The sequence below is a fragment of the Melitaea cinxia genome, chromosome 9 (assembly GCF_905220565.1).
Source record: "Melitaea cinxia chromosome 9, ilMelCinx1.1, whole genome shotgun sequence".
Taxonomy (NCBI): domain Eukaryota; kingdom Metazoa; phylum Arthropoda; class Insecta; order Lepidoptera; family Nymphalidae; genus Melitaea; species Melitaea cinxia.
In genome coordinates this window covers 14,749,248-14,764,641 of record NC_059402.1, presented here as the reverse complement: position 1 = coordinate 14,764,641, position 15,394 = coordinate 14,749,248, and positions in this window count along the sequence as shown.

The window sequence follows — 15,394 nt, the reverse complement described above, 5'->3', positions numbered from 1 at the left end:
GCTGGATTTGATTAGGTATCTTCGTGAACACTACGGGATTTTCAGCCTCGAAACTATACGGTAAAATAGACTAAAGGGTTGCTGCAAATTGCTAAGTGACAAAGAACTCAAGAAAAAAGGCCGAGGTTCACGATAAAAAGATTACCATTGTCAATTGGTACGACAATAAAGTTATGACTTTAGCTTGTTCTTATGCCGATGCTTACCCAGTTTAAGAGATTATTAGATGGAGTAAATCACTGAAAAAGAAAATTAGTGTTAAGTGTCCACATCTAGTTCGACACTACAACCAAAATATGGGAAGCGTCGATATGTGCGACATGTTAATAGCTCTTTACAGAACATCTTTCAAGAGCCGTCGTTAGAACATGAACATCTTTGGCCAAATGTTAGATATAGCAGTTAACAGTGCTTGGCTACTCTACAGAAGAAAATGCAACAAGAATAACCTGAAAAACATAAGTCTGAAACAGTTTTGACAGAAGTTAGCAGTTGAATTGAGACAAAGAGAAAGATCATTGCACACGGAAACACCAAGCCCTCTACCAAAGAAAATGCTCATTCAAAACTCAAGTGCACCGATGCCTCCAGTTTCTGTGCGTTATGATGGCTACAACCACTGGCCTGAATACTTAACATAAGGGCGTTGCAAGTTCTGTAAGAATAATAAAACGAAAATCCAATGTTCCAAATGCAAACAGAGGTTATACTTAGTGGCCAAAAGAAATTGATTTTATAATTTCCATAATGAGTATGTAAGTAGGAAGGCTGGAGACCAAGTGGCATAAATAATTTAGATTTATAATTTTTATGTTTTTGATAACTAAAAGGCTGATTGTTAGTTATGGCTGTGATTTGAATAACCTAGATTGTTGATATTTATGAAAATTTAATCATTATTTTATTATTATGTTTCAAGAATAACTTAGTTCTTCGTATATTAAGTTTTTTTTAGTTTCTTAAGAGTAAACCAATGTATAAAGAGGCTATTTTTCAATATAGTGAGTATTTGTTTACGAAATCGTTGGTTAATCCTATTTGACAGTGGGAAGTATACTACACATGGTAAGAGTGCTTCAGTATCTTACAAATTTGACAACGTCCAGTATAATGGACGTACGTTTTTCAGGAAACTGAAAAAGGTAGAATTTTTTAAGTAATTTTTCTAGGGTCCCTAAAAAGCTAAGAACCTAATCTGTAAAGATTTCGCAATTTGAATGAAATTAAAAATCCGTCGAATTAAGGGTTAATATACAATTATAGCTGAAGTTTGTACATCTATTGAAATTTAAAACTTTAGACTTCAAAAACTGTAGTTGTTTTTCTATGTAGGTGTATTTCGATGTTTGTTTTTGATAAACTGTTTCTTGTTATGAGTTTTGATATGGCAACTAGTTTTTTATTCTATTGATTTCAACTACAATGACGTTCTCATTTTATTAGTTTTCGATTTTTTTTTGTATCCGAACAAGTACAGTTATTTTTATACAGCTTTTTATTAAGAAAAGAGACACCATGATAAAATTCATTAAAACGAAATAATCACAGTAAATCTTAAACTAAGTAAAAGCGAGTTAGTCAAGCATTTTATATGAAATAAGAACGACATATTTGAAGCATATATATACATTTTATATATTATTTCTCACAATTGGAAATTATATAAAAAGGAACGAATAAAAGAAATAAATGTGTAATTAGATTTGTCGTAATCCCGCTGTGCCAGGATCGAAGTAGTTAGGGAACCGTGACCGAAATACTTATATTCATTAAGCTGTGTTAAACAGACCGTGAATTTTTTTATGTATCAATTAATAGATATGACAAGTGCCTTAGTTTTTTAATTTCTCTACTTTTTACTTTTATTTTAACTAATAATTTAATAATGTTACACTATATTTTAAGCTAAATCATGTATTAGATAATAATAAATAAGTAGTGTGCGTAACAAAGAAATAATACTAAAAATAACTTCACTTCGATAAAACTCAAAATATATAAGGGTATAAATTTTTTTTAGAACTTTCTTTACTTAAATGCAAAAATTAAACTATTTTTTCTTTTTTTTTTTACATTTTAAATTCTATTTTTAAAATTAAACAGCGCTTATACAATACGATTCTTCAGGTCTATTACATTTTAGGAACAGTTAAAATAAATATCAACAACCATAAATTATCTTCGTTTAATGCAAGTGAAATTGTGTGGATTGCTTAGTGTTAACACTTTCAGTATATCTACTCGTTAATGTTCCACTTAAAACATTTTAATTTTTAACTACTCTCAATACACGTGTACAAAATTAATCTCAACTAACATTAACCGTTTTACCGAACTGCCAATCATTAATTACAAATGTATTCAATTATTGCGCATATCGCTTATTTATCTACAGTTCAAACTTGTAATTGTCGAATGCGGTTTCGGATACCAGGAACCGGCGCAGCGATGCTGTTCCCTAATTTTAATAATCAATTACTAGGCAACGTAGCGCTACATTTGAGGACAATCCGCTTCAGAGGATTTACGTGGACATGGGCTTAGCATAGTTATATTCTCGAATGTTAAATAGTATGATTGCAGTAGACTAAGACTTAACCTTTCAAATTTTTTTATAGGAATGCAGATGAACATGCAATTTCTTTAATTTCAGAGCACATATTGATTATAAATAAATAAATATGTACACAATACACACACGGTCGTCTGTTCCTAAAGTAAGCAACTTAATGCTTGTGTCATAGGTAACAGCGGACTGGTATAGCTACATTTTTTCAATAAACATACTTGTAAATAATACATATATAAATATAAAAATAAATATTTATATTACACTCTGACTAGGGGTGGGAATCAAACCCACAACCCTCGAAGCAGAAAGCGGGGTTACTTCAAACTGCGCCAACGAGCTGATCGAAAAATATTTAAGAAAAGTGATAGTTGCAGCTAACTGCACTGTGCAGGTATTATATTCTCAAATTGTAAATTTAATCTATAAGCATTTTTATTCATAAAATTTATAGCTCGTTTTTATGACGCATGGGATAAAAGTATGTCGATTAAAATCATAACTCAAGGATTATAAACGTTCAAAGCGTCGTTGAAAAGATTTTCTGGTCTAGCATTCTTTTATATTATAGGCCATATACTAACTGTACTGAAGTAGGGGATAGCGGGATATATCATGCTCAAAATCTGGAGCAACCCGACTGGGGTAGTACCTCGACCTTACAGAAGATGACAGCTAAATAACACTGCTTTCAAGCAGTCGTCTATAGACTGCGGTAATCGCTCCACCATCACTCACCATCAGGTGAGCCGTACGTTTATTTGTTGACCTAGTTGTATAAAAAATATTAAATTATAATGTATTTATATGTACGTATTGTATGACGCCGCGTTGGCGCAACGGTCACAGCCATGGATTGTACCTGTTGCGCTGGGGGTTGCAGGTTCGATCCCCGCGCATGACAAACATTTGTATTGGCCATACAGGTGTTTGCTGTGGTCTGGGTGTTTGTGCAGTCCTTGTAGGTCTCCCCAACGTGCCTCGGAGAGCACGTTAAGCCGTCGTCGGTCCTGGTTGTTATCATATAGACCTGATAGCGATCGTTACTCATAGTAGGGAATATATCCGCCAACCCGCATTGGAGTAGCGTGGTCGATTAAGCTCTGATCCTTGTCCTACATGGGGAAAGAGGCCTATGCCCAGTAGTGGAATACTACAGGCTGAAGCGTATGTATGTATGCATGTATGTAGGTATGTATGTATGTATATGTTTAATTATTTGAATATTTAATATAAGTTTGTTGTAAATTGTACACCTATGCTGACGCTAGACCATTTCCTTTGCCCTGAGGTTGCCTGGAAGAGATCGCTTTATAGCGATAAGGCCGCCCTTTGTATCCAATGAATATATTGTTGAACACATGAGTTCATACCATTTTTGGCACGAACTTATGGAGGCCTATGTCCAGCAGAGTGGACTGCGATAGGCTGAAATGATGATGATGATGAATATATTGTTAAAATTTTTCTTTCTTTGCTATCTATTGTTTCTGTTTTTGGTGTACAATAAAGTGTATTATTATTATCATTAAATTGCTATGTAATGTCTACAGTGTTTGTAATAATTTTCTCGGAAATTATGCACATTTTATGGGAAAGAGACATACACGTATATGATTTTATCAATATTAAATTTTAACATGAGAAGTTTTTGTAGGTATTCTGTGACAAATCCCATATCTAAATAATATTATTTTTATTTGATCATTATTTCTTTTTGAATTAAAACAATGTTGAAGATTAGCAATGCTTACTTTCTAACATTTCTTGCTTCAAAAACTTCGAACGAAAATAGTATTTATATAAAATCGTATTGTTACCTTCCAAAGGATTTTTTTTTGTACTCTTTCATAATATTTTCGTTATAATAGACTGACAGTTTAGTGAGCCAGAAAGAAAAGGGTTGGTTGGGCCTTCCCCTTCAAGTCAATTTCGTACCCTTTTGTAATGCAAAAGTTTACGTTAACTTAAGGAGTAAAAATATTATATTGAAAATTATACGTTTATTGTAATAGAAAAGAATATTTTTGAACGCCATACTATTAAATTCAATATAAAATAAATCTAACACTTTAATCAAATTATAACATTTATAGTTAATTATAGGTTTAGCACTTAAACTACAGTTATTATTACTTATACACTTCAGCCTGTAATATCCTACTACTGGGCATAGGCCTCTTTCTCCATGTAGGAGAAGGATCAGAGCTTAATCCACCACGCTGCTCAATGCTGGTTGGCGGATATATTCCCTACTATGAGTAACGATCGCTATCACGTGTACGTGGTAACAACCGGGATCGACGGCTTAACGTGCTCTCCGAGGTACGGTGGGGAGACCCACAAGGACTGCACAAACACCCAGACCACGGCAAACACCTGTATGACTATTACAAATGTTAGTCATGTTATAACTTATATGAACTATTAAATTTATCAAAGCAACAACAACAATTAAATATATTTTGTTCAAGAATACATATTACATCAGAGATCATAATTTCAATTAATGAATTTTACAGGACTTTAGCTCTCATTATAACTCATCTCTCATATAAGTATTATATCAATAAAATACTTATTAACTTTCGTAAAAAGAAACAAAAAGAAATTGACATATTGAGTAAACATACTTATAGAAAATCTTTTGAGGCCGCAAGTTAGAGTTTTTATTTTATAGCTCCTTAGAGATTTATTGCCCAGAGTGCCACTTTAAACTGACGGTTTAGGAGTTTGAAGAACTTGCTTTGAGGTTACGACTACGATACGATATTTTTAATTAAACCTTCATTCGATGTTTACACGAGACACATAAATGGCACAAGTAGGCCAAAAGTTGCCTATTATCATTTTTTAAAAATGGTTGATCATTAGTATTGAAACAGTCTGGTCTGTTACTTCAATGACGTGAAGAAGTCACTATTAATAATAATAATAATAATATTCTTTATTGCACACCATTAAAAGATACAAACAAAAGTAGTACATTTAGAGGAAGATGTACAAATGCAGTCTTATCGCTAAAAGAGCGATTTCTTCCAGACAACCTTTGGGTATAGGACAGGGCATAGAAAAGCGGTTAGGAAATGTACAAATAATAACACACTATATATGTACAACACTATATATATTTTATACGACTAGGTTGGCAAGCAAGCGTACAGCAAGTATGTTGGTAAGCGGTTATCCTAGCTTATAGACGTCTGCAACACCAGAAGCATCGCAATTGCGCTGCCGAACCCATCCCCAACCTTTTACAGGAGCTTGGCCAACTCACCACTACAGTAACATAACACTAATAGAGAGCAGCTATTATTTAGCTGCGACCTTTGCAAGGTTAAGGTACTTCCTAACCGGGGTGCTCCAGGTTTTGAGTAAGATACATCAGAAATATACTGGAAACAGAATATATTTGAAAATAGAGGAAGAGAAAGAGAAATGATTAATTATTCGCTTTCTCTCTCATAATCTCACTATAAGCTTAAAATCAATAATATTATATCCTTTTCTTTATACATTTCACATCGTAAACTAAAAATGTCACAAAAATGCAATCAAGGTACACGCTTCAAAGCCAGGCTTTATAGGTGATAAAACTTAACGCTCTACGTCATCTCACTTAACTTCATCGAAGAAACGTAAATAATTAAAAATTTTATTTCCTTTAACTGCTTATTATGGCGCTATCGATTAACACTTTTATACGTTGGTTATTTTCCTTGGTAGTCCTTCTTATCTTTCTCACCTACAACAATGCGTTGACAATGCGTTATTATATTTGAACTAATCCGTGGTGTTGGTGCTATGTTAAGTACTTTTTATTTATATTTAGTATATGTTTTACCTATTGTAATACTGTTTAAACCCAAATAATAAAAAAAGTGGTCACAGCAACTGTCCAACTGTACAAGTATCATTTATCACATAATTTAAACTCTTAATAATTGTGAAAGAGGATGCCACTAAAAATTGTTTTTAGTAATTAAATGTTTACCAAAAAAAAAAAAAAACTAAAAAGCGTAGTGAAAGAAAATGTTTTAGTCTACAAAAGAAAACACTCCAGTTGAACCTATCCCACTTAGTTCACAGAGAAGAATTTTTTGAAATCTTAATTTTGCTCTCACGTAAAATTATTGATTATTTTCGACTTGCATATGTTTTAGTGTTCATATCTTAAGTTGCATATTTTCGAAATACAATTGTAAACCGTTAATAAAATCATCCATTTCCATATTTTAAACTAAAACAATGGCGGATAAAAAGCTCCGTTAGTAATCTTAAAGTAAGGATGAGCGTGGAACGAAATTATTTACTTTTTAATTCTCTTAGTAACTAATGACTAGGATTTCCGTGTTGAATCGCAATTTGTTTTATTGCAGGATATCGCCAATTTCCGTACTATTAAAAATTCTGCAACAGGAATTACGTGCCATATTAATGTGGTTTCATAGCTTTAATCGACTTCAAAAAGGAAAAAGGTTCTCAATTCAATTCTATTTTTTTTATCTGTGATACTTCATTATTTTACGGGATGTACCGATTTTGATGATGTTTTTAAACGAAACTTAGTGATGTTCCTATTTAAGTTTGATTAAATTTTTGGGTTTTCTCTAATAATGCATATTTAATGTTTACGCGTATTTTGTTTCATTATAATGCGTATGTACTTGATTATTTTTTCGTCTGTCTAGGTTGTATTACTTGTCAATGTAACTGAAGTCGGTTAACGAGCCAACACACCTATTATGATTCAAAATTATCGCTACACAATTACACATAATGGATATATATAGTTGTTCAGATCACACTATATCGATATTTGATATATCTAATTATTATTTACACTTTAAATGCAAATCAAATTGTCTGCATCTAAGTGATCAATTTCTTAAGGACGCATAAAAGTCTTTATGACGACTCCCTAAGGGCATCGAAGTTAAATTAATGGTTCTTTTATGACGCTTTAATTCTCCTTTTTAATATATCACTAGAAATGATTATTTGAATTGGTTTTCCATAGTCTATAAAACAGTGCCTACTCAAATTTGGTAAGAAATGGATAGTGTGTAGGACTTGGAAATAGCTTTATAATGTCATTACATAATAGATTTAATATACTTTCTTTCGGTTTTAGATAAAGTCGAGGTTACGTGAAAAAGTGTTACGCGCGGACTTTGAGATTTACGAAAAATTGACGCCGCCTTGGCGCAACGGTTACAGCCATGGATTGTACCTGTTGCGCTGGCGGTTGTGGGTTCGATCCCCGCACATGACAAACATTTGTATTGGCCATACAGGTGTTTGCCGTGGTCTGGGTGTTTGTGCAGTTCTTGTGGGTCTCCCCACCGTGCCTCGGAGAGCACGTTAAGCCGTCGGTCCCGGTTGTTATCATGTACACCTGATAGCGATCGTTACTCATAGTAGGGAATATATCCGCCAACCCGCATTGGAGCAGCGTGGTGGATTAATCTTAGTGAACATTAACAATACAAAATAGTATGTATCATAAACTTATTTAATTTTTTTTATTGTGTAAATGATTTTTATTCGATAAATTGTGTAATAATATGAGTTTTATACAAATATTTTTATAATTAGATACGTTGCACGTAAAATAACATTTTTGGTTGTAGTTGACAAAAGAAAACAGTGTGCTTACGCTAACGACAGTGACGGACTATGAACTACACAGACAAACATTTTAGACCGAAAACTTATATTTGATGAAATATTCCACCCTAAATAATAATCAAATCCTCGATCATTTGCAGCAGAACTTTTATCATAATTAACAGGAACAGTCGTAAATGTAAGCATCTACATTACAGATTAAGTGACACTCCACATTTGGTGTTAAATTAATGACAAAGCAATTTTAGATTTTTTTAAATATATAACAAGGTCGGTATAGAAGCGTACGGCTAACCTGATGTTACGCAAGCGCGTTGCCGACCCTATCCCCAATCCCCTCCAGGAGCTCTGGTCACCTAACTCACCAAACAGAAACACAACATTTCAACATTTCATATCTTAAAGGATTATTAATATGATCATAAATTTAAATTTAATTTGATATCTCGCTAGATTAATCCTTTATACTATTGACTAGAATTAGTCGCTTATAGAGCCAATATAGCACAGATGATTTCGTCAATCTCTAGAAATAAATAAAACTGGAGTGTCTTGTAATATTAAATTGTGTGTTTGTAATATTAAAATAACCGCTTTTTAATAAATCCATATAGATGTATACACTATACACGGTACTTATACCAAAATAACATTTATTACAATTTTTGTCTGTCTGTGTGTCTCTCTGTTAGTTCCGGCTAATCTCTGAAACGGCTGGACCGATTTTGTCGGAACTTTCACTGGCAGATAGCTGATATAATAAGGAATAACTTAGGTTACTTTTATTTAAGAAATTTATTTATTTATTAATTTTGCGAACTGAACAACACTGTTTTTATTCAACGCGAACGAAATCGCAGGCACAGCTAGTATTACGTATAATTGAAGAGGTGAAGCATATTAATCGTATCATTTAAAGTTGCATCCTCAGTAGAATTTCGAATATCGTTAACAAAAGTAGGTAGTTTTTTTATTTTATTTGATCAACCTGATTTATGCTTAAAGTAATCCACTTACTAACTGCCTACAGCTGGGGATAGTCCTCAATCTCGAGATTAATATTTTGTATTCACTACAACATAACATTTTCTTCAACTACTTCAATTAGATGTATGAATAAGTACCCTCAAACTAAAAAAAATAAATAAAATGAAAAAAGAAAACCAAACATATAAATTGGAAGTTATGTCACTTGTTTGTACTACCGATTTTGTGTTTATTTTGCTGAAACGATTCACTCTCCAATTATCGTCTGACAATAATACCTCGTACCTCTATGTTTTGGTATGACAGCTCAATGCACTGGCATAACCAAAGCCACAAGGGATATAATGACTTTGTTCTATGACGTTCTAGCACTTTGCAATACAATTGATGATTATAATGCCAAAATCTATGTATTGAATCAATACGACGCTTTGTTTGTCTTCCATCTCAACTTGTAATTTAATATTATAAATAAAATTTAGTTAAGAATTAGTTAACTAGATTATCAGTCATTTTTAACCGACTTCCAAAAAAGGAGGAGGTTCTCAATTCGACTGTATTTTTTTTTTTTTTTTTTTTTTTTTTTTATGTATGTTACATCAGAACTTTTGACCAGGTAGACCGATTTCGACAAATTTTGTTTTAATCGAAAGGTGGTGTGTGCCGATTGGTCCCATTTAAATTTATTTGAGATCTAACAACTACTTTTCGAATTATATCTAATAATGCGTTTTTACTTGACGCTTTTTTCGTCGACCTACGTTGTATTATACCACATAACTTTCTACTGGATGTACCGATTTTGATAATTCTTTTTTTGTTGGAAAGGGGATATCCCTAGTTTGGTACCATGATAAGGAAACCAGGATCTGATGATGGGATCCCAGAGAAATCGAGAGAAACTCTTGAAAATCCGCAATAACTTTTTACTGGGTGTATCGATTTTGATAATTGTTACTTTAATCGAAAGCTGATGTTTATCATGTGGTCACATATAAATTTTATCGAGATCTGATAACTACTTTTTGATTAATCTTTGATAACGCGTATTTACTTGACATTATTTTCGTCACCTTACGTTGTATTATACCTCATAACTTTTTACTGGGTGCACCGATTTTGACGTTTCTTATATAAATTAAAAGCTACTATTCGTCACGTGGTCCCATTCAAATTTAATTGAGATTTGATTCGTAATTTGTGAGTTATATCTAATATTGCGTATTTACTTGACGGTTTTTTCGTCACCCTACGTTGTATTATACGTTATATCTTTTTACTGGGTGCACTGATTTTGATCTTTTTTGTATAAATCAAAAGCTAATACTTGTCATGTCGTCCGTTTTAAATATGATTGAGATATAATGAGCAATTTTTGAGTAATCTTTGATGACACGTATTTACATGACGATGTTAAGACGACTGTGGTCATATTCAATACTTTGCCACAACGCCATCTATCAAAATGTTATGAAATTACTTCGTTCACTATCGATCAAATTACAATATTCCACTAGAGTAGAGAGTAGCAGTTTATTCGTTATAAATATATTTGAGCTTTTAATTTTTGAGTTATTGCTAATACTGGGTATTTACTTGGCTATTTTACGTCGACCAAAGTTATATTAACCTCATTACTATTTTACTGGGTGGACCGATATCGATGATTCTTTTTTTAATCGATAGGTGGTGCTTGTCATGTGGTCCCATTTAAATATAATTGAGATTTGACTCGAACTTTTTGAGCTATATCTGATATGGCGTATTTACTTGACTGTTTTTGGAGTTTTCTCCTTAAGAATCGATTTTCATTTAAGGCCCCGGAATGAAAAAATTGAACAGTAAAATCTACTGAACGAATGACCTTGTTAGAGATGGCGTTCAGACGTTTTCTAATAACGCAATTAGGTTCCGATAGATGGCGTTATCGGATTCATTTATTTACAATTTGATATAGTAATAATATATTTCTTAGACTAGTAAGCCTTTTTGTGCCTATTTAGACAGTTGATCTGAAGGGTTAAACTCCAGTCGTGCATCGGAGCTGTGTGAAAACATGAACATTACATATTTTTAATAAAAAAGACATAAACCGTAATTCAATATAAATCCGCTTCAACTAAAAAACCCGCCGTAATAAGCGATGTCAGCGCTTCGCGCGAATCGACGACGGGCCTTTTATGAAATATCTGCCTACAATCGCTAACAAAATGTTAGAAATAACAGTAGGACATTATATAATTCTACAATTTTATAATGTCGCGTTATATGGAATACGAACAAAGTATTACTATTTTTTCGTCGATCTACGTTGTATTACTCTTCGATGTAATTGAAGTCGGTTTTTTTTTCGTTTGCGAGCAAACACAATTATTAAATTTGATGTCGATTTTCATTTCAAAGACATTTTTCGAATGTTAAGCGTAACGAAAATACTAAAGTGTTACTTTCAAATAATCGCCCAGTGGTCAAAATTCGACCATAATTAATTTAAATTATAATTTTGAACACTATTAAGGTTCTGTTGTCAATACTTCTATAATAATAAACATATACACACGCGACGATGGGTAAGTTGAGCGGGCGCGCTTACCCGCCGTGATAGATATGACTTACTTGGGATGCAGATGGGCGGATGTTAGGGGTGCAGCGGCTTACTTGCAGTCGATGGCGCTGGGCGGATGGCACGGTCTCGGGCTGATATGCCTTCGCGCGTATACACGTACAACGAAAGGCTTGAGAGTACACACTATTTTCACTTGTTTGTTCAATGTTTATATGTTTATAACCAGATTAGCTGTGCCCGCGGCTTCGCCCGCGTTGAAATTAGTGTGTCACAAAATTTAACCAGCAAACTTCCAGTGAAACTCTCATCAAAAATGGCTTAGCCGTTCCATAAACCTCCCTCTTGCCAATGGTGGAGCCCTCTCTCCAATGGTGAAACCGCATGAAAATCTGTGCAGTAAATTTTGAGCGAATCGATCACATACACTTTTGGGGACTTTGTTTATAATACACTTACTGTTGCCCGCGACTACGTCCTCGTGGTTATGAAGATATGCATTACTATTAAGATATTTAACGCAAATTATTTTTTTATTTCAGTCACTTGAAATGCTTATCAAACTGAGCAACTTTTTAAAAGGCACAATTTAGTATAATTTAATAGTTATTTTTATAAAACCTCTCTATACACTACATTTTTGGTTTTATTTTCAGGCTGTATATGTTTCATAAAAACTACCAACCCCAATTAAACCCCCTTAGCGATGGAATATCGTAAAATCCGTTCTTAGCGGACGTCTGCTTACTATAATCTACCTCCCTGCCAAACTTTATCTTTGTCCAACCTGGATGGATAGACCATCCAGCGGTTTTTGAGTTCTCGTGATGAGTGAGTCAGTGACCTTTCTCTTTTATATATATAGATTACGATGCATTATTTGGACACCTACTTATCATCTATAGAGCATACATTTTAAATTTCAAGTCTCTTACTTCAAAAACATTAGACTTTCATAGAAATTCCAACCCCCGTTTTATCCCTTTAAGGGTTGAGTTTCATAAAATCAGCTCTTAGCGGATGTTTACGCCCTATAAGGAACCTACTTGCCAAATTTCAAGTTTGTAGCTGTTATAGTTTCGGAGATTTCGTGATGAGGGAGTCAACCTACCATCCCCCGTTTTAACCCCAAAAAGGAGTTGGTTTCTAAAGATACATTATTTGGATATCCCCTCACCATCTATAGAGCATACATTTTAAATTTCAACTCTCTTACTTCAAAAACATAGGACTTTCATACAAACTTCCAACCCCCGTTTTATCCCCTTAGGGATCGAGTTTCGTAAAATCCGTTCTTAGCGGATGTTTACACCCTATAAGGAACCTACCTGCCAAATTTCAAGTTTGTAGGTGTTATAGTTTCGGAGATTTCGTGATGAGTGAGTTAACCTACCATCCCCCGTTTTAACCCCAAAAGGGAGTTGATTTCTAAAGACACATTGTTTGGACACCTTTTCACCATCTATAGAGCTTACATTTTAAATTTCAAGTCTCTTACTTCAAAAACATAGGACTTTCATACAAACTTCCAACCCCCGTTTTACCCCCTTAGGGGTCGAATTTCGTAAAATCCGTTCTTAGCGGATGCTTACGTCCTATAAGGAGCCAACCTGCCAAATTTCAAGTTTGTAGGTGTTATAGTTTCGGAGATTTCGTGATGAGTGAGTGACCTTCGCTTTTATATATATTATAGATTATAGATTATAGATTATAGATTATAGATTATAGATTATAGATTATAGATTATAGATTATAGATTATAGATTTTAGATTATAGATATAGATTATAGATTAGGCGTTAACGTCTTGTCGCGAACAGAGGGGCGTGAGGTGGCGCTCGCGTCGAATCAATGAACGAATGAGCGAATTAACGAATCAATCGTCGCGCCTAAGTGGCGCGTATAATATGCGTTTGTATGTCAAATAGATGGTAGTGTGTGTAATGTTTTTTTTTTTATTGATTAAATGTATTTTTGAACCATAATTTGAAAAAAACTAATACTAAGTTGCACTCCTTCTCTATATAAATTTTATCAGTGTGCGAAATTTCATACTCCTCCATCCGTGTAGAAATATTTGTAATAAAGGTAAATTTTGTAAATAATTTTTGTAGGTTACATTCTTATTTCTGTAATTTATAATATCTAGAAATAGCATATATGTAGCTTATTGTAATTATTTGCGTTCAAAAGATAATTTAATACTACTAGTTTCATAAGAAATCTTCATACGGTATTTATTTGTTTATGTACATGACAGACCATAGTTGCGTTCAATACACGTGTCGTACTTAGTGTGAATTGCATCTAAGATTAATTTAAGAATAATATTCGAAATTTGAATTTACGATTAATCATATATATTTTTTATCTATTTTTTATTTATTTAAAATACAAAGAATCTTACAAAAAACATTAGCATTCAACGGTGTGACAAAAATCATCGTTGATTTATCCGCACACCGGCATTCGACATCGTACGCTCACAATATCAAAAATAAGTCAGTAACATCTTATACTATTAAACGAGCAATTCTTGTATATATATATATATATATATATATATATATATATATATATATATATATATATATATATATATATATATATATAATCTGAATCTCGGAAACGGCTCCAACGATTTCCATAAAATTTAGTATATAGGAGGTTTCGGGGGAGATAAATCCATCTAACTAGGATTCATTTTTAGAAAATGACGTTTTATCCCTGTTTTTAGGGAGTGAAAAAATAGCTATGTAGCTAATGTAATTCGAATTTAAATATGAATTCCAAAAAACACGATTTACTAAAAATACCGAGCTAGGCTCGGTCACCCTAGTAGTTATAACAACAGCAACATACGATCAACATTTTTACACATATACCCTCCAAGTTTTACAAATCAATCAATCACAAATTAATACAGTTGCAGTAGCTTGTGGATACACACGGGGTGATTTACTTTGAACGATATTATTTAATGTTTATTTTTATTAATAATAAGCAATATTGTTTTAATTTATATTTTATATTTGTTTTTGTAATTTCATTTTTTAGTGAAGCTGGTAAGTCGTTTTTTAATTTTTAACCAACTTCAAAAAATGGATGAGGTTACTCAATTCGACCGTATATTTTTTTATGTATGTTCGGGGATAACTCCGTCGTTTATAAACCGATTTTGATAATTCTTTTTTTGTTAGAAAGGAGATATCCCTAGTTTGGTACCATCATAAGGAAACCAGGATCTGGTGATGGGATCCCAGAGAAATCGAGGGAAACTCTCGAAAGTCCGCATAACTTTTTACTGTGTGTACCGATTTTGATGATTTTTAATTTAATCGAAAGCCGATATTTACCATGTAGTCACATGTAAATTTCATCAAGATCTGATCACAACTTTTGGAGCGATCTTTGATAATGCGTATTTACTTGACTATTTTTTCGTCTACCTACGTTGTATTACTTGACGATATAATTGAAGTCGGTTTTTCTTCGTTTGCCTGCAAACACAATTATTATGGTATTTGATATTGTATTAGTTGTTTGCCATATAGATTATCGTAAATCGGTACTTTTAATTCAACTTGAGACGCACTACGTGTTTGGTTGGTACGCCTGATGACATGTTGGTGTTCGCCATTATGA